This window comes from Embiotoca jacksoni, unplaced genomic scaffold (assembly GCF_022577435.1).
Source record: "Embiotoca jacksoni isolate LCO1_2020_lvr unplaced genomic scaffold, fEmbJac1.0.p SCAF_18, whole genome shotgun sequence".
In the NCBI taxonomy this organism is placed as follows: domain Eukaryota; kingdom Metazoa; phylum Chordata; class Actinopteri; family Embiotocidae; genus Embiotoca; species Embiotoca jacksoni.
The window spans coordinates 10,568,475-10,587,610 of record NW_027185318.1 but is presented as its reverse complement, the minus strand read 5'-3'; the positions used below and the strand labels follow the sequence as shown (position 1 = coordinate 10,587,610).

At 44.7% G+C, this 19,136-nt stretch overlaps 1 long non-coding RNA gene across 1 annotated transcript in view; it reads right to left on the bottom strand.

The window, feature by feature from the left end:
* Window positions 1–18,837, bottom strand: part of LOC138199696 (uncharacterized) — a 59,755-nt gene extending 40,918 nt beyond the window's left edge. The window contains exon 1 of the long non-coding RNA XR_011178364.1: window positions 18,808–18,837. This is a non-coding gene — a long non-coding RNA (uncharacterized lncRNA). The remainder of the gene's footprint in view (window positions 1–18,807) is intronic.
* Window positions 18,838–19,136: the final 299 nt, after the last annotated feature.

Genomic DNA, 19,136 nt, shown 5'->3' with positions numbered 1-19,136 from the left:
GGTTAAGATAATGCAAGGCTGTGATAACGCATTGCTGTTTTCGGTTATTCGCTATCGAGATTCCCATCCTTCCGATATACAGAATATCTATATCTGATATACTGTTTTCATTGCTCCACGTTGTGCATGTGATGTGGCTGTTCCACGTTTCCTCCGGCTGGGTTCAATATACATTTAGCTCACCCTATAAATAATGCAGGAATTCCAAATCCCATATATTTAATGCACCCTCCCTTCATCTCTACTGTCATTGCAAGCAGGCCCCGCTCAATGTCTGATAGCAATTAAGCTTTAAAGAACTTTGTAAACAAAAAAAAAAGTCACATCGCACATGACCTATTGTTCGCATCACATCTCTGAAGTCCACAACAAGTTTGCGGCACACATGTTGTTGTCGTCACCGTGAAGACGGGGCTTCTAGAACTGTCTGGTGAAAACCAGCCGTGCAGGAAGTGAGAACAAAAACACTCAGATGTGAGACAGGAAATCAGGTGACTGCAGTTTTAATTGCCCCACCCCCCACCACCACCAGATTCATTAGCGCCAAACCAAACAGCACAAAAATGCTCACATTCACACCTGAAGGAGGCATATTTCCCCTCAGTGAGAACGCAGAAGTTCTCAGTCAACGGTCCGTAGAAGTTCTAGAATCGATCCCTGCCCCCCCACATCCTTTCTTCAACGCGAGCCCGAAGCGTATGTCTGCCAGATGTCCGGAGCAAAAGAGGAGGGATATGAAAGGGTTGAAGACTGCCAGAGGTGTCTTATATCGGAGGAATTATTATCCTAACGATATAACATAACACATGCCGTCAGTCCCTCCAGGAGCAACAGCCCTGATCTGTATTAGAGCCTCGTCCCTTTCACTGAGCTGACCTTTTGGATAAGTGGGAGGGAAAAAGGCGACGAGAACGGTTTTCCCTTTTTCCCATTCTGGTTTACCTTTAGACTGTACTAGGAAGTAGAAAGAGTCACATCTGTCTTATTTCTTCACGTGCACAGTAGTATCTATAATTGGGCCTCCAGACAGCTCTCTACCTGAATAGGTGGTTGGATGCGAGCTATTTAGATGCATATTGATTTATTTTCTATTTTAACTGTACTTAGTTCAATTTCAGCCATTTTATTTGTTTATATATTGTTCAATGTTCCTTTATATGTGAAACACTGCATTTAATGTTCTTGCTTTAAAGCACTTTGTGCTGCATTTCTTGTGTGAAAGGTGCTATACAATTAAAGTTTATTATTATTATTATTATAGATAGATGTAGACAGAGAGGCAGACAAATAGACAGATCAGCACAGTGGCTCGAGAAAAGGCTTCCATTAATACTCCACCGAGCTAACATGGGCAGGTGAAGTCAAATAAAAACGCCTGAAATCTGGTCTCCAGCTTTTGTAAGTTCTTGTAAACTATATACATGTAGGAGAAACTCGATCCGGCGACTCGGCTGGAGTTGTACCATGTAGCACACATGTATACAGACCCTGCTAGATGGATATCTACCCCTCAGCCCCTGGAGCATTGCAGTGAATAGATGAGGAGGAGGGTAGACAGTACCTGACATTTACTTAGTACCGCGGGATAGACAGGCCATTGTCTTTGCTGAAATGAGAAACTCGGCCGCAGAAGGGTGAGCACGGGAGAAAGAGGGCGGTGTCAGACAACCTGATATCAATCTAAATGAAATAATAGCAAGTGCTCTGATGTGGATATCTGGGATATCGAGACTTTTATACCCCCATTGTCAAACTCTTTTCCCGACCTTGGGAAGGGTAGAGACACAAAGAGGGTGAACTCCGGTGCGCACACTCACTTTCTCTGCCTCGGAAAGGAGATGACACATGTCAAGGTACACAAAACTCTCTCGAACCTGAAACGCCTGTGGATGTGACCACAGACGGAGATTTCAGAAATGGGTTGCACTTCTGATTGTCTGTTGATGGCCAATACGAAGGTGAACAGCCAAGAAAGAGACAAACAGCACATATGGCAGGCAGACACAAACACACACAAGTTGAAGTCCAAGCCAACAGCACAAGCTGTCTCTGGATTACTTCTCCCGCGTCTGTGCAGTCGGCCAGACCGACGGGCTTCCACAAAAACAACGCGAAGCACTCAGCATCCATCAGACCAAAAAGAGGAAGGGAAAGAAGAAGTCGAGTGCTGGTGAAAGGAAGTGAGACTGAGGCCAGCGAAACATCTGCTCCAGATCCTTTTTAGTGGAGGCCGTCCTCCTTCTTGCGTAGCGTTTTTGTTTGTCCGTGAGTCGGGAACACATGCCAAACACACACGTACAAAGAGATGTGCGCCCACAGAGGGAGAAGTTCATAAGTCAATAGAACATGGCTCCATATCTTATTGGGCCTCGTTTTAGCAGCTCGCTGAATAATAAACAGCTCCTACGCAAATCAATGTTATCTTTTCACTCATGAGGGTGGAAGGAGCGAGCCGAAAGAGCCAAAAAGAACAAAAAGGAAGAGAGGAACAAAAAGGAGGAGAGAGGGGGGGGAAAAACACAACAAACAAAAAAAAAAGGAGGGAAGAGGAGAATGAAAAGCCCCCTTCTGACTCGCAGTGACCCACATACATTTGCCCAGCTTTTCTGGGGCTCGCTCTCTCTTGGCAACCGGCAGCCGCTGAGAAAGAATCCCAGCGTTCAGCCAAAGGCAAAGCCCATGTGAGGGGAGGGGAGGGGTGGATGGCAGAGGGAAAGGGAGAGAGATGTGGACGGGTGGACACAGACCCCTCCCTCTCCTCCTCCTCCTCCTCCTCCTCTTGAATGCCTGTTGCTCCTGGCGACCGGCGCTCAATGGATTCCTCCAGATTCAAGAGGCTGAACACGCACAGACTGCAGCAGTGGAAGATAGAGCCACAGTAAAAGCGTAAAAACACTAATACAACCAAGTAGATATCCTCCAAGTGAACACAAAGAAACTCCGTTGAAGAATTAAAGAGTTATTATCAGCAAAATGTACTTCAAGGTTAAAGAGTGAAAACGAGTTATCGAGTAAACTGCTTCTCAAGACGGACACATTATTACATAGATTGTTAAATTGCTAATTGTTTCACCACCCGACAGGATATACTGGCAGGTAATGTAATTCAAATGGAGCCCAATATAGGGGTCGGGCCCCTTTTAGTGATCAGAAGATAAATCTTGAGAGGTTGTGAGATGGTACCGAGGCAGGAAAGAATTAAAATCTAAAGTTATGCCACACAAATTTACATCTCGATACGAGCACCTGAGAATACATAACTTGGCATGGCTGCTGCTGATTGGTTAACCTGATTAACTCAGAATATAGTAAACTGGAAATTATATTTGTATTGATTTCATTTGATTTATCTACTCTACCATTTAATGTTTGTCTGACATTTAATATTAGTGTTTTTTTTCTTTTGTTAGGTTGATGGGGGGTGATAACTGTTCAATGTGTTATTTTCCATTCAAATTCAAGTAGTTCATATCAAACTGTTCTCTTGGCTTTCTTTGTCATAATAATCTTCATGTTTAAGCTTTGATTATGTAGTGTATTTTATGAAATTATCATATATGTTCCTAATAAATCTTGATTTGCAAAGTAATTACAGCTGTCGGGTAAATATAGTGAAGTATAAACACAATATTTCTCTCTGAGTGGAAGGAAAAAGTAGCATAAAATGGAAATACTCGAGTAAAATGCATCAAATTTGTACTCGAGTACAATACTTGAGTAAAGTGAGAGAGCTGAACTCTGTCAATCCATTGACGGGTGGAAAAGTGAACCTCAAGCTCTAGTTTCATAATTTATAAACAGTTGTGGAGCAGCTTTCGACACCTACAGTAAATTTGTCTGTCTCCAGATTTTTCTGATCCAAAGAGTGTAAAAAGAGACACGACTGAATTATTTTGGCACACTGGTTTTTCTCGGTGCAGAGCAGCAGCTGCAATCAGCGACCCCACTGAAAGGAGACCAGTAGAAGGTTTTAATAGGGCGTTTGATTGGGGCGTCCAGGCTTGTAGCCTAATGATGGATGAATGCGGAGCCTTCTAAGCAACAGTGACATAATCAGAGAGCTGTAGGTCAGCTAGTGACAGCTGAGTGACTGTGGCCGAGCGGGAGAAAGAGCCCTTTCAGCCCCAACGCTCACGGTCGCCGATCCAAGTTCATTAGCAGTCAGACCGGCTGCGCGGCCTGCTGCAGGCTTCTCCTAGCGACACATGACTGACGCGCACACATCGGCAAAGCACTGACACACTGAACGTCACATAACAGGCAGCTTTTTCTTCTCGATAGTGAATCCGTTTTTGTTCTTAACGGTCCACGGCTGTGATTTCTCTCCCCTCCGCTCGCCTTTTTAACGGCTCTGGCAGAGCGTTTTATCTATAAACAATAAAAGGTTGGGGCTAAAACATTTCTCTCTGGTTTGGCCCCCTTCACTACTAATCATCTATACACTCTCCCCCTCTTTTCCTGCCATTAAGCTACGACGGAGCCAAACCCGCAGCCCAGCCAAAGAACCTGATAGTCGTGGAACCCATGCAGCCCCCCCCCCCCCTCCTTCCCCCTCCTCCCCCCCGCCCCTACCTTGGAATGCATTTCTGCTGCTCTGCACTTTTCACCATCCAGCAGGGAATGGATGCACCCCCCCTCCACCCCCCTCCAAAAAAAAAAAAAAAAAAAAGAAACACCCGTACCCACCCTCTCAGACACAAACACACCACCACTTGCTTTTTTGGAGCAATTACCCTACAAATCTGGTCGGGCCTCCAGTGTACTTGCCCACACAAACTCACTGACACAGTCGGGGAGAGCAAATAAGTACATTTTACTCATTTATATTCATCCGACAGTGGTAATTATTTAGTTTGCGGATTCAATTTTTTTTTATTTATTTCATTTATATTAAAGATTAAAGCAGTTATTTCCAACCTTTTCTGACCCTTTACAAAATCACTGAGACACCTAATCTTGTTTGCAAAAGACTTTTCCAACTGCTCAAACAATGCAATATTTCCAAAAAGAGAAAAGAGTTTCCTCTCCCATGAATCATCTCCCGCGCTGTCAGATTCATGTCATGACCTACAGATGGGCTTGACCCACTGCAGTTTTAAAAACACTGGGTTGAACTACTTATTTTCCACAATAATATATTAATACTTATATTTAAGTCGAGGATCCCGAGTGCTTTTCCCACTAATGCTGACTCCAAATATCAGGCTTTGGTAGCACACATTTAACATCAACAGGCTCGCACAAACACGCACGGAGAGCCACAAACACTCACACCCTTCTCCTCATAAACCACCACAACTGAACAGAGACAAATTCCTCCCTCATCACACTGTTTCGGCTTCTCTAAACCGCTGCGGCAATCAGGGAGAGAACGAAAGAAAGAAAAAATAATGACCGCTTGGGCCAAACACTCGTCCCGGCCCGTTCAACCTCGGCATGTGATCTTGTGTTTCTAAGTCAACACGACGTGAAGACCACTCCACCTCGCCAACAACCCACACAGACACGCATGTACAGTCGCACATCCTCCTCTGGTGCATTTTTTCACCCCCTGGTTTGATTCATCGCTCCTAAACGTGCTGTGCTCGAGTCACTTCTTCCATGCCGACCCCACACCTTTCACCAGTGGGCCCGCAAACACGTTCAGCAATTTGGTTTGCAGTGGAGGCGTTTGTGCTGAAAGTAATTCAGCTGTGCAATCTGTCTGTGCTCTGAGACTAAAGAACGAGAAAGCAGAGGATGAAGCAAATGACAGTGAAGCCCCCCCCACCCCCCCAGTTCCTGTGGGAACTATTCTACTGCCCCCTGGTGGCGTAAACACACAATCCTCGTCTCTTATTGACCCCACAAATACAAAGCACACACCTCTTCCCCACGTGACGGTCCCACCGTGCCCGTTTCACTCATTCCCTCTGTGATGGCTCAAATTATACACCGCTGTACACATTCTGTAATTACAGAGACCCTAACGTGGACACCTCACACAGAAAGACAAGCTTGCCCACGTAGTCAAGGGAGCCTCTGTGTCCTCGTGTGATGAAGGCCCTCCACACCCTGCCACGCTATACTCTTCACATGTACTCGCCTGCAGCGCAGCAGACTATTTCGTAAAGGCATCAACTGGGTTACGACCTGATTTAGAGACATCATGAATGTGGAGGCAAAGAAAAATGACACCTGAGACTGCTCCCCCACCCCGGGGCCCGCCATTGTCCTCTGTGTGTGTGTGTGTGTGTGTGTGTGTGTGTGTGTGTGTGTGTGTGTGTGTGTGTGTGTGTGTGTGTGTGTGTGTGTGTGTGTGTGTGTGTGTGTGTGTGTGTGTGTGTGCGTGCGTGCGCGCGCGCGCGCAAAAATGTCAAGACTTTGCCTAGAAATGTTTTCAATATTCACAGCTTCAGTTTGTCACATTCTTGACGTCACTGTGGCTCAACCCAACTTTTATTTTGCAAAGGTGAGATGGTAAGTTTCATCCACTCCCTGTGTTGCAGACAGTCCCAAATAAGGCCGATGTCTTTCTCAAATCTTTTTATTGATTTTACAAATATACTGAACAACAAACAAAACTACCTCCAGGAAGCTGGGATAGACAATACAATTAGTTGACAGAATCTGGCCTCTCATTAATCTGCAGCACATCATTTAGATTCTCTGCTCTGAGTGGACAGCGGTTTATGGACCTACCTGCGTACAACATGTAGTAGTTTGTAGCTCATTTGTTGGCCCGTTAGCCGTAGGTATATAACTTTCAATATTAACTTATCTCACTATTGGTCATTCATACAACATTTTTCCTGCACTGCAGTTGCACAGGGCCTCCAGCATGACTATATACATTCAGACATAACTCACAAAACACTGGAAAGGACTGTTTGAGTCTCCATGCATAGGTGTACGTCTGTCCACGTGCCAACGCTTCCAGGCTTAAACAATGATAAAATGAGGCACATGGGTGTGTGGGTTTTTATACTCTGCTGATTTTTTTTTCTGTGGGCCCATAACCACTGTGGGGTCTGCAGTTGACTGTGTTATGGGCTCTGGCTGCAGTACCGGGAACATAATAGTCTCATTGACTCAATCAGCAGCTCGGACCTGCCAGCCTGCCAAGCTTTGTGAGCAGAGCTGCGGAGTGAGCGTTATTGTAAAAAAGCCTTTTAAAAGTGCTATTAAGCCACATTAGGTGTGTGTGAGAGGTGATGGTGTTTTTTTTTTTTTGTATAAGAGGGATGTTGTTTTTACACATTGGAAAGGAGGTGGTACATTGTGAAGTATTTTAGTTGTTTTATAAAGGCAAGACAATTCTCAGCAATTTTGCTGACAGACTCGATGGAAAAATAAATCACGGCATTTCATGGTTCCCTTTCCTGTGTGGTCGTTTGGTTTCTGCTGATGTTTCTCACAAAGAAAAAAATAAATCAAAGCAACAGCCATTCCTTACTATGCGAAATAATGTCTTAAATCTGTTGCTGCCTGGTCACATGTTAGGTGCATTTACATCTCTCATGTAAAAACATGTTTACACTAGTTTATGCATCCACATCAGCTAATATTTGCTCATCTTCATCTGCCTGATAGGTGTGTTTTAGATTATTACAATAAAAGTAGGAAAGGAAATCAAGTAATTGTCCTGAACTATGGTTTAATGTAGCTACAATATCAGTTTAACTTGAGATCAGGGTAAACCACACCCATCTGATGGCGGTGAGACACCAAGCCGAGAGCAAAGAACGAGTTGATTAAAACGGTTCCGTCATCTCATGTTTTCTATTAAAAGCTGCTCTTAAACACACCCAGTAAGGCTGCTGCCAACATGCACTGCCAAACCAGTCAGTACTCAAATCAGGTGTGTACTGTGACTTTTTGCTCTATGTTTTCCCCTCAGTAACCTATTTAGTGATGACATACAAGAGGAAATTTACAGGTGTTAGCAAAAAAAAAAAAAAATTAAGGAGAAATTAAACTAGCTGGTTGAAATCAATGAAGAAAACAGAGTCCTCTCCGCTCAATAAAATGGTATTCAATCTCATGGCCTTTGCCAATCAAAGACGCACCTTCATTGCAGATTACTCTTTTATTTTTACCTCTCGAGTGTCCTAATGTGGCATCAAAAATCATCAGTTGTAAAATGTCCCTGACAATGTCAACTGTAATGCAGTGTTTATCATAGTTCTGACCAACAAGTAGCGATGATGCAATCAAAAGAAAATCCATCAATCTAGATGTCCTATTATTCATTAACATGAATGTAAAATGATTTAAGTATGTGCACTTACAGTATCCGTGAGCTTGTTGTGTTTATGTGGGTCACATTCTGAGAGACTGATAAGATGGTCCGACACACACACTATGACTCAAAAAGCACAGCCACAACAAAACTATCAGGACAAAACATCAAGCACAACGTACCAGACTTTACATGAGAATGACCTATGATTCATATCATCACACTCATAAAATGTCTAGTAGTTAATGTGAGGGAGATAATACACTCATATATTGTTCTTTCCGAGACCTGCTGTTGCTTTGTGGCAGTAAGGTCGGGCAAATATACTCTAAGCTGGTGGAGATCAAAGAATAATGACCAAAACTGAAACTGATCATCTCTTTGAAAGTACTTTGTGACAACAATTTGTGTGGCACCAGAGTGACAAAGACAGATTGAACTCAATCAAAGAGAGAGACATTCACATCAAAGGGAGCTTATAACAGAGCAGCTCTGAGTTAAGTTGGCAGGTGCCATTCAAAAAGTGTGTAGCAAATACATCAACCAGTACTACAATCAAAAACTGTACATGATGTAAACTGCTGATTTATTTGGAGTTAATCATTTACTAGTACTTTGTAGACCTTTTATAAGCCATCATTGTAGCTGTGAATAACCTTTTCATATCGGACATCCGATAAAAGTCCTTCAATTCATTTATTAACTACGTCACATACAGGCTTTGTAAATTGACAATAATAATGTCTAACTGTAGAATTGGTGGTTTTTAGGCTTTTTAAATGAGTTGTTAACATTTAACAGCACAGAAGCAGGGTTTTTAATGAAGGAAAAGATCCCAAACTATTCAGAATGACTGAACAGCATCAGAGATTTTTACCATACTAGCAATCCAAAGGTTGTTTCTTATCAATGAATTATAGCTGATCAATAAAGCATTTCCAAATTATTGATAAACCATTAATAAAGCCACTAGTTAAAATGCTTAAACCATTTACAGAGGTCTGGCTCGAAGGCATGTAGTAGGACAGTTGTCATTAATCGACGTACGTGGTCAAATGCTGCAGGTAACCATGGCAACCATAGTACTTTTTCTTAACATAAAGCTACATTTATAATTAACTACCAACTGGATTAGTGCCTACATGTTTTCTCAATTAGAGGATTAACAGAAAAATAGTAAATAACAATTTTAATAATGATTGTGTTCAAGTCGATAAACAAAAACAAATACCAAACATTTGATGTTTCCAACTTGGAAAATGGGGAACCAAGACGTCATCTCATAGGCTCAAGAAATGTACAAGAGAATTTGATGCGATGTTTTGCTATTTTATAAACTAAACAAGGAATGAATTAAATTGCAAAAATGGGAAAGACAGAAGAAAGACATTTTAAGGGGATTATTCTGCAAACTGCCTGAAAGAAACTAAATGGGACCACAAGCAGAACATAAGTTACATGTCTCCTTATAGGACACGATGTGTTTCACCGTTTCCCTGTTTTGCTTGTGTAAGTAAAAATATATCAAAATGTTTATCTGCGCTGTATTTACCTGATGATGTAACATTAGCCATCATAAATTACAGGTCTTATCAAACAAAGTATATCTGCAGCAGCAAAACCCCATGGTATACTGAAGTGATTAATGGCGCGCGTCATTTATGAATTGAATCTTTCAACTTGTAGGCAGATGGAAGTGTGTTATGTCTTTGAAAAATTTATACTCTCAATTAATCACAAATATACTAAAGCACATTCTTAAATTAATAATTTTCTGTCAACTGGAAACCACATTTTGCTTCTTTGTTATCTGGAGTTTAAAGATAACAAAGAAGCCGACTACCTGCCACTCAGTCCACTTCACAAAAACTGTCGTGTCACAAGACACCGGCGATTTCTCACACATCCAGCGGCCACTTTGACAAGGACAGGTGCAGCTTTTAGTCCCCAGACCCAGACATGTGGCCGGTTATGTCAGACAAGCGTCTTTTCTCTCCCTCTTCACCTTATCTGCTCAAACAGTCACTTCACCGTTTATCTGCATCTTTAACAGCCCTTAACATTTCACATCTGCTCCGACAAACTCCCATAAACACTATCGAAGGCTTTCCAGATCAAAGTCAAACCCCTGCCGTTGGTCTGAATAAACAGTGCGAGAAGACTTTGGCCTGAATGAGTTAACGGTGAACTGAGGTTAAAGTACGCCAGACTAAAGTACCTGGAATATCAGAGGGAAAAAAAGCTTCAACCCACGGAAACTAATGTATCATCAACCTCTATTAACCCAGTCTTTGTTGTCAGCGGGAAGCGTTTGTGCCGGGTTTGAAACAAGGAAAAGAGATCTTCCTGAGGGAGCGTATACGAGACGGCTTGAGTTGCATGAATTCTGCACGAGTGTAAACTGATCACTGAAACATTTATCGACGCTATACGGTCCGGCCCGAGAGAGCACATGTGAATTTCTTTAGATGATACTGAGACTTTGGAATTAACTTACAGAGGCTCTCGCTCGTCCCCACTGATGAGGCCACACACTCAGAGCACGCCACACACCGAACACACGGACAGCGATCATCGCAGGGGTTCCCAGGTTCAGGAGGGGTCCAGATGGGCCGAGGAGGGGGGGGGGGGGGTTGAACGCTCAGATGGACCACATTCTTGAGAAAATGTAAACCTGCCAGGGGACATTTTTTTTCAGATATGGGTGGTCTGCGTCCGAGTAATGTGGAACAGGCGAGGACGCGGAGAAGCACCAACTGTCGGCGGGCTGCGGTGAGCGGACATCAAAGGGCGTCGGGCGTCCCGTGGAAAGCGACCCGCGGACCAGTCTGTCGCCCTCGGCCGCCCCCGGCCCCCCAGGATCACAGCCGCGCTGTCAAAAGATCTGCTTCACATCGTCCCAGAGGACGAGCGCTCCGAAACACGCACATTCCCAGCATCCCACATTCCCAGTCAAGGTCGCATTGTGACACAAGCTGGACAGGACTCACAGTCTGTTCCGAGAGAGTGTGAACTCCCCTCACACTGTGACCCCGTGACCTTTGTAGCACCAGTCTGGCCTTGTCCTTTAACAGCTGCAGGGGACCAATCAAATCCTCCTCCAACGTCTAACAGTTATAGAGCTAATCGTCATTAAAAAAAAAAAAACGACTTAAAGGATAGGTTCACGTAATTTCAAGTATTTCTTAAAACACAGCTGACATGCGTTTTAAGCCGTTTTTGGTTGTTATTGTTGGAAGACTCCAGCAAGTTCAAGAAAAGGTGAATAAACTCTGCTCATATCGCGGTGACAGAAAAGGCCTTCGCACTTTAAGAACGAGACAAGAGGAACCTTCCCCCCGTCACTCGTATCTCAAAGTGAACGAAAGACAGTGAAACACGCATATACGAGGGTGAGCAGAATTAAACAGCCTGATCGTGGGCGTCGGTCATCAGTTTGTCCAATTCTTTGCAGTGTTTTCTACAGGATGCGAATTTACCTGTGGTTGTAGGTGGCGCGGCGTGTGACCGATGTGCATGCAGAGATTCAAGCACTTTAAAGGGGAGAGTGTAACTGTTTTGTTTTTTTTTGGAGCTACAATTGGAAGATTTCTGCTAAACGCCTCACAATGAGGCCATCAGTTGACGGTGCTAGCTTGGCGGCGGCGCACAGAGAAGCTCCTCTTACCTAATCAGTTACGGTGTGGCTAAAAGTTAGTTAGCTTGAAAAAGAGTGAAATACAGCGTTCTAATTTAAGATTTGAAACCAATTGATTTTATCTACCTGGAGAAATGGAGAAATATTGCATTGCGAAATCTAATGGCATTCCCGTAAACCTCAGCTGTTCTTTGGTTAGAGCTTACGAGCAAATGTTGGCGTGCAAAACTGAGATGGTGAAATGGTAAATAAACCTGCCCAGCAAAAAGAGTTGCTAATCTTTTTTTTCTTAACAAAAAACAAAAAAGAAAAGATCAATTAATCAACTTCAATTTTTGCAAAAAAGTATAATATCGTACTGTGTCTGAATTGTATCACTAAATCAAACACTCAGTCAATTGGGGGATTTTGTCGAAACAAAAAGACACCCGCCTTATCTTTTATAGTTAAGCAGAAGGATTGGAATTAAAATAATAAATCAATGGGAGCTTCTTCTCACTGACACAAGTTTTACTCTCTACTGAGGTTCCATTGACAATTTGTGGCCGACATGAGAACAGGATTCCCCGCAATCAGCATTACCGCTTGGTCCTGCTGGTTTTTTTCAGTCATTGTCTAGACCTGGTAGTCTTGGCTCCATGTGAGCCTGACCAAGTTGTTTTCCAGGGAAATTAAAGAATGAGGTCAGTTGATGAACTCACAGACAATGAGACAGACCTGCTTACTCATGCCGGCCTTCGACAGGCATTCACACAACTCACTCGGTGCTGCTGCTGCTGCTGCTGCTAAAAGCCCCAAACCTGCAAATCCAGTTTGCACAACCTATTTTCCATCTGTATCACTTGAAAGGCGTGCGCGTGCGCGTGCGTGTTTGTGTGTTTGTGTGCGCGCTGTTTGCCTGTGTGCGTCTCCGCCTGCTTCTATGATTGACAGCCTGAGCAAACATTAAAAGGCTCCTTGTGAGAGCTAATGAAAGGTTACAGGGTGTGTGTTTGTGTGTCTACAGACAGATATCAATCACTAACCTGAAGCATGCTGACTAAGAGAGGTGGAAAACAGCTCAGGAGAAACAAAAGGGGAGCCCTCAGGTAGAATTGCCACTGTTACATCACAATAGCGGTGAACTCGGTGTACTGTCTGGCCACTGGGTCTCAACCAATTAGTGAGCTGGATGGAGTGAAGGGCCTGCCAAGATGATGGATGAGGATTAAAGACTATTAGGAACTGGCATCGCTTTAGGGAAGAAAAAAAAAAAAAAGAACTACACCACATGCTCACCTCACAGGTCAGATCATGCCTCACTTATTTCTGTTTGCTGTGAGCGCTGAGATTTACTAGCATTTCCCACTCTTACTCTGCAGTATGTGTAAGATAAAATGTCAGCGCTAAAATGAATTATACAAGATTACTAAGTAATTTTCCCAATTCTAATAAGAAATATATTTTTATGGCATTAAACCTTTAATGGTCGTGGTAGCAGGGGAAGCAAAGAGCGTCCTCGTCTTTTTAGTATGTTGTATTTATATAATGTCACCTGTAACACCAGAAATAGTAAAAGTACTGTCGTGAAGTTATGCTGGGATGTCCGACTTATGTTTGCTCTGAATTCCTGGAGTACGGATAAATACAGACATCATACAAATTTGAATAGTTTAAAAAGATATGTTTTCCCTTGTTTTTACCGGTGCCTGGGAGTGATGCAATGTCACTGCCAGAAAGTGGCGCTAATGCACCTGGGAGCTGTTTTCCAATTGCGATTAAGCATCAAAAGAAGGAGAAGAAGAACGCGTTACAACAACGTGTTGGCAAAGCAACGACTACATGAGCGTTCAAAAAGTTCCCCGTGTGGAAATGAGGTGCAGCGCAAACTCAACCAGGTAAAACCAGCACATCGTACGTCTTCCGCCATGAGAGCAAAGCACAATCAACGTGTCATAAGAAGTTAAAAAAATTTTTTTTAAAAACTCTCGTTTTGTCGACCAACAGTCCAAAACCCAAAGATCATCAAATTGACATCGACGGCAGAGTACATGAAACATAACGCTACGACCAAGGGATGTTAAGGGGAGGGGTTGCCACGGTGTAAAGCCGATGTGCATGCGGAGACTCGCGCGCTTTAGAGGGGCAGAGTGTGTAACTCATCTGTCTGCGGCTGCAGTTTACCGACGTCTAAATTGTTCCCAAAACACCTCGCATGCAAGCCATCCGTCGGCGCCAGCTGAGCAGCGCGCAGAGGCCAAAAGTGAGATGGCGTGAAGGCTGGGTAGGCAGCCCAAATAAGGCCTCCGTACTGAAAACGCTGCGGCGTGCAGAGCCGACGCCGAGCGGCCGTTTTCGCAGTCGTTCCCGTTTTTCATTAGATCACGGAGCCGTTTGTCAAGATTACGCCACTTACAAGAGGACTTCGATAGCCGCTGCGAGAATCTGCGCTCGTGTCCGTTTCGACTTTGCACGCGCTTCATTTCGCGCTCCGGATGTGATCCGGGCGGCGCCCGACGTCTCGCGTTCCGATGCGACGACGCCGAGTGCAACCCGTTCGAGGGCTCTTTACGAGGACACCTGAGCTCGGGCCATTCGTCATAATTACACCTGACATTGGAAACTTCTCCCGTCACACAGAAACCGGCTCCTATCGGGCAGCTCGTGCGCCGGTCACCTGCGAGCAATCACTCATCCGCCTTCTCCTATTCCACGAAACACACACTTTTAGACGCAGAGTGCCCGGGTCCCCGGTCCACAGAGGGGCCATTCTAATCGCCAGATGCTGGCGTGCAAAGCAGCAAGCCGAGGACTGTTTTCATAATGACAAGAGAGATTTGTAGAAGGGGGGGGGGGGGGGTTGTTGTGGAGAGTAGACATGATGTAAAATAACTTAACTGCTTCATAAAATGCAGGGGAGGAGGAGGAGGAGGAGGGAGGAGGTCACGGCGAGGAGTGGGGACGAGGGGGGTTGTGGGAGGGGGGGGGCAGGGGTTTATAGGAAGGAGAAGCTCCCATGAGGAGAGCTGAGGACCACAGTCGGACTACACAAACCACGCTGAGCTCTGCGCCAAAGTCAACACGAGCAGACCAAACAGACCGAACAGGTCGAGCAGATGCTGTTTTAGCTGTTGCCAAATTCTGCAATTTTCTTTTTTTTTTTCTTTTTTTTTTTTGCTGCTTGACCCTCTTTGGTTTTTGGACTTTGCATTTTTCACCCTTATACTTTAACCTCCTATTTCACATAGGAGAAAGAATGACAGTATGACAGAAAGGGTTTAGTACAAGACATTACAACGTAGTTAGAAACACGAGTGTTTATTATTGTACGAAGCAGCTACGATTTATTAAATCTACGATGCATGCATCCCCGGTGAATAAAAATTTTACAATAGCAAATCATGACCGTAATCATACTTAATGACACATAAACGCTTCAGGTTAACAGTTCCATTCAAACATACTTAAAAATGTTCTTCTCACAACTATATTAATGTGCAATGAAACTGTTTTCAATTGCTCGTAAATGCTAATGTTTGGCAGGGGTGGGGTGGGGTGGGGGTGGTGGTGGTGGTGGTGGGAGGGGGAGGAGGGCTACAATAAAAGATTGCCCGCTTTCGGGTTCCTACGGGGAGGTACAGTCATTACACGAGCATTAAGCCCCACAGCGTTGCAAGTTGCATGTCAAATAAAGTCGTGCTCTCTCGTGAAGAACACTTGTACCGACAAGCTCAGCGCTGGCCCGGTGCCAGGCGGAGTACGAGCTCTCCGTCCGCGGCTCCAATCGCCGTGAGAGGAGGAATAATCCTCAGCGGGGGCAGCGGAGCTCACGGGTGGCTCTCCGCAGAGGTCACCGGGTCGCCCGCGGCTTTACGTCGCACCTTGGAAATATCAGCCGCGAGTCCACACATCAAAGCGGCTCTATAAATAAACGCTGACTGTGCCCTCTCTCTGCTTTCCGCCTCGGAGAGGCTCGGAGAGGGTGAACGCGGGGGTACGGCTGGCGGAGGAGCGGTCGGGTGGGGGGCGGGGGGGGGGGGGGGGGTGGTGGGGTGTCTGCGCCACAGAATTGACCCGGGCCGGAAATCGGCCTGTTTTTCTTGGCTCTCTAATGGTGTGTGTGCGTGTGCGTGTGCGTGTGCGTGTGGTGGAGGGGAGGAGGGGGGGGGGGGGGAAGCTTTTTCAAAACGGAGCAAATGGTTGAAAAAACAAAAGCTATGAATGTGCAGCATATTTCGTAGTCACACGTCATCGCGCAGCACACCTGCACAAACAGCAGCCGCACCGAGGCCGCCTATCAGCAGTTCGTTTCAGCACGCAGTTATTTATAGTTGGGCTAGCGCACGTTCGCGTGTAAAAAGAAAAATAAAGCTTCAACACGGGGCAAAAACGAAAAGAAGACGCTGATCCGGGCGAGAGACGCTGCGCTCGCCCTTCGCGGATGAAGGCATGAGCCGAGGTGTCAGGAACAGCGCGGTCGACGTGTTGATGCACAGCGAGGGGCTACTCAATGTCAAAGTGAGATGGGAAGGATCGCTGGGAATAAGCACGACGCACGGAATATTTTGTCCAAGAAATGGCTCCAAGTGACTCGTGCAGCTACCGCATGATTGTTTACAGATATATCGGCGTGCAGGCCGGTAGATGCGTTGGCGGTAACCAAACGTCAAAGTTCATCTTCACCGTCATGATTGTTTGGTGACGGGTCTCAAAACAAAAAAGTCTGGCAAACCCCAGTCTCGGGTTTAAGATCGCACGGTGACAAAATAATCGCGGTTTTAATGTAAATGTTAATGGTTCTTGTTGTTGAATAATTATTTTTAATACTGTGGTTTTATGGATATTCATCCTCCGTTTTTGGTCATCATTTTCAGGATGGGAGCACTGTAATTTTCATGCTTTTATGATTAAATTAAAATCAACTTTAAGCCTTGAATCTTGATTTAAAATGTAACCACAGCTGTCAAATGAATGTAGTTCAATTAAAAAAATAATAAAAAAAAAGTTGCATATATTCCTGTAAAACGTAGTAGAGTTGAAGTAGCATGACACCGAGACATTCATGTAGGGTTAAAGTGCCTCAACATGGAATTCAAGCACTTCATTAAATGGACTGAGCTGCCCTTCATCACTGTGCCTGTACTGTCTCCACAGCTGGAGCAATACAACTATAAGTTCTATATCAAAAGCCCCATCAGGGGTTATTACACCTGGGGGGGAGAGAAAAAAAAAAAAAAAAAAAAAAAAAAAAAAACAAGCCATGGCTGCTTAGAGCCATTTTGGAGGCAACAAGCCAACAAGAGGAAACAGAAAACCAAAAACACAGCAGCATGCACGCGCACACGCTCAGCCACGGTCACTCAGCCTAATGGCACCCTGGAGCGCCTCAAGAGGCCTGTCGGACCCGGCCACCGCCGCCGCCGCCGCCGCCACCACCACCACCGCCACCACCGCCACCACCGCCGCTTGGAACCTCCGCATGGAAAGCACAAGCACTTCCTTCTGCAGGCGAGTCATTCTCCCACCGTTGGGAAAGCATGATGGGGCGGATTAAGACGCTGCTTACGCAACACGAAGCCCTTGCGACACAGCCCGGGGGGATGAGTAGTGCCTGTTAAGATTCTTATCTTGGGCCAGTTTGAATTTTAAAATATTATGTATGCAGAAAGACACGCGAGTGTTTGTTGGTTTAAACAGGCAGGTGATGTGACGGTAATGTCGTTAAATACAGTTAAGTTGTAACTAGGAAATGGCAGTTTGCTTGTACCTGAAGCTAATTTCTTACCGGCACTAAGGCCCGACCTTCATCACACACACACACACACACACACACACACACACACACACACACACGGAGACAGGGAAGAGCGGGAAGAAGGGAACTGTACACCTCTTCCACCATTTCCTTTCAATAATAGTTCACGCTATAATTGTAATCACCTATAGCCTCAACAATGTGTCATTCTTCACTCAGTTTTGACTATTATTCAAACTTGAATAGTCTATACAGCAACGCTAGCAGGTCTGAGAGGCTGCCAAGATAAGAGTATTTCCTAAAAAGCAAAAAAAAAAAAAAAAAAAAAAAAAAAAAAAAAAAAAAAAAAAACATTCAACCTTATGCTGTGGCAAAAGGAAAAGATGGAAGGGATCACAAAGTCAATGGGATTCCTCTTCTGGGAACTGTGAATGTTTGAACCAAATTCCGCGCCAGTCCATCAAGTATATGTTGAGATATTTCACTGGATAAATTGAATGGTATGCCAAGACTTTTGGCTTCAGAACACACACATGCAGGAAAGAATTACACAAAAATGACTTCACGTAAACATTAAATCATTGAGTTTGTCCAATGATTGGTCTCAAAACATTCTCTTGGAAGGAAATGGAAAATGCCAACGCTCCAGAACTGTTAGAGGGTCGATCACAGTTAAAAGTACCACATCTAAAGTGCCATCTTTTAATGCTAACAGGCATAAAGAAACCAGTTGCTGCATCCTAAGTGGCCAAATAAGTGTCTACGGTCACGTTTGATGGGGAGAAGAAGTGAGAATAAAACGCTCAATTCAAAAGGAGCCAGCATAACAGAGCCAGGCTCTCCAGTTGGATCCCATCAAAAACCAAACTATGATGACGTTAGAATGTGCTAAGTGCATGGATACCACTTCAAAGTCGGGAACCGGGACGGGCCGGAGCGCCAGTACAGTGTGGCGTCTGTTTGAAGCTTAGCGGACCATGTTAAGACACAACGCAGACTGGGGCCCTTGGGCCTGCTGGACTGAAGGCAAGCTGGCATCGGTTATGTTGGACAAATAAGACACTGATCAGTGCCCAAGAACCTGGTTCTAAAAAGGCCAAATGGAAAACGAAGCTGAACTTGAGATTAAGCAGGGATGACACGTGCGCACGCACACACACGCACGCACACACACACACACACACACACACACACAAAGTAAAGGAGCATACTCACAGAGGCAAGGATGGATGTTGATCGCGCACCCGAACGAAGTTCACGCTCCTTCTGCAACCGTATCCCCCGGACCACATAAGAGGCAGCGGCAGCATTCATTTTAATAACCGCTGTTATTTTCTCTCCTTCCAGCAGCTGTTACCATAATTCATGCTCTGCTGCGTACCTGGAGAGCAGAGCTGCTGCTGACAGGCCCGGACACACCGAACAGAGGAACAACACAAGGGAAGGGTCAAGAGGGATAATCAGTGGGACACAAAGTCTTCCTAGTTTTTTTTTTTGGTTTTTTTTTTTTACTTTAGTGCCAATTAAGAGACACTCTGCGTTGA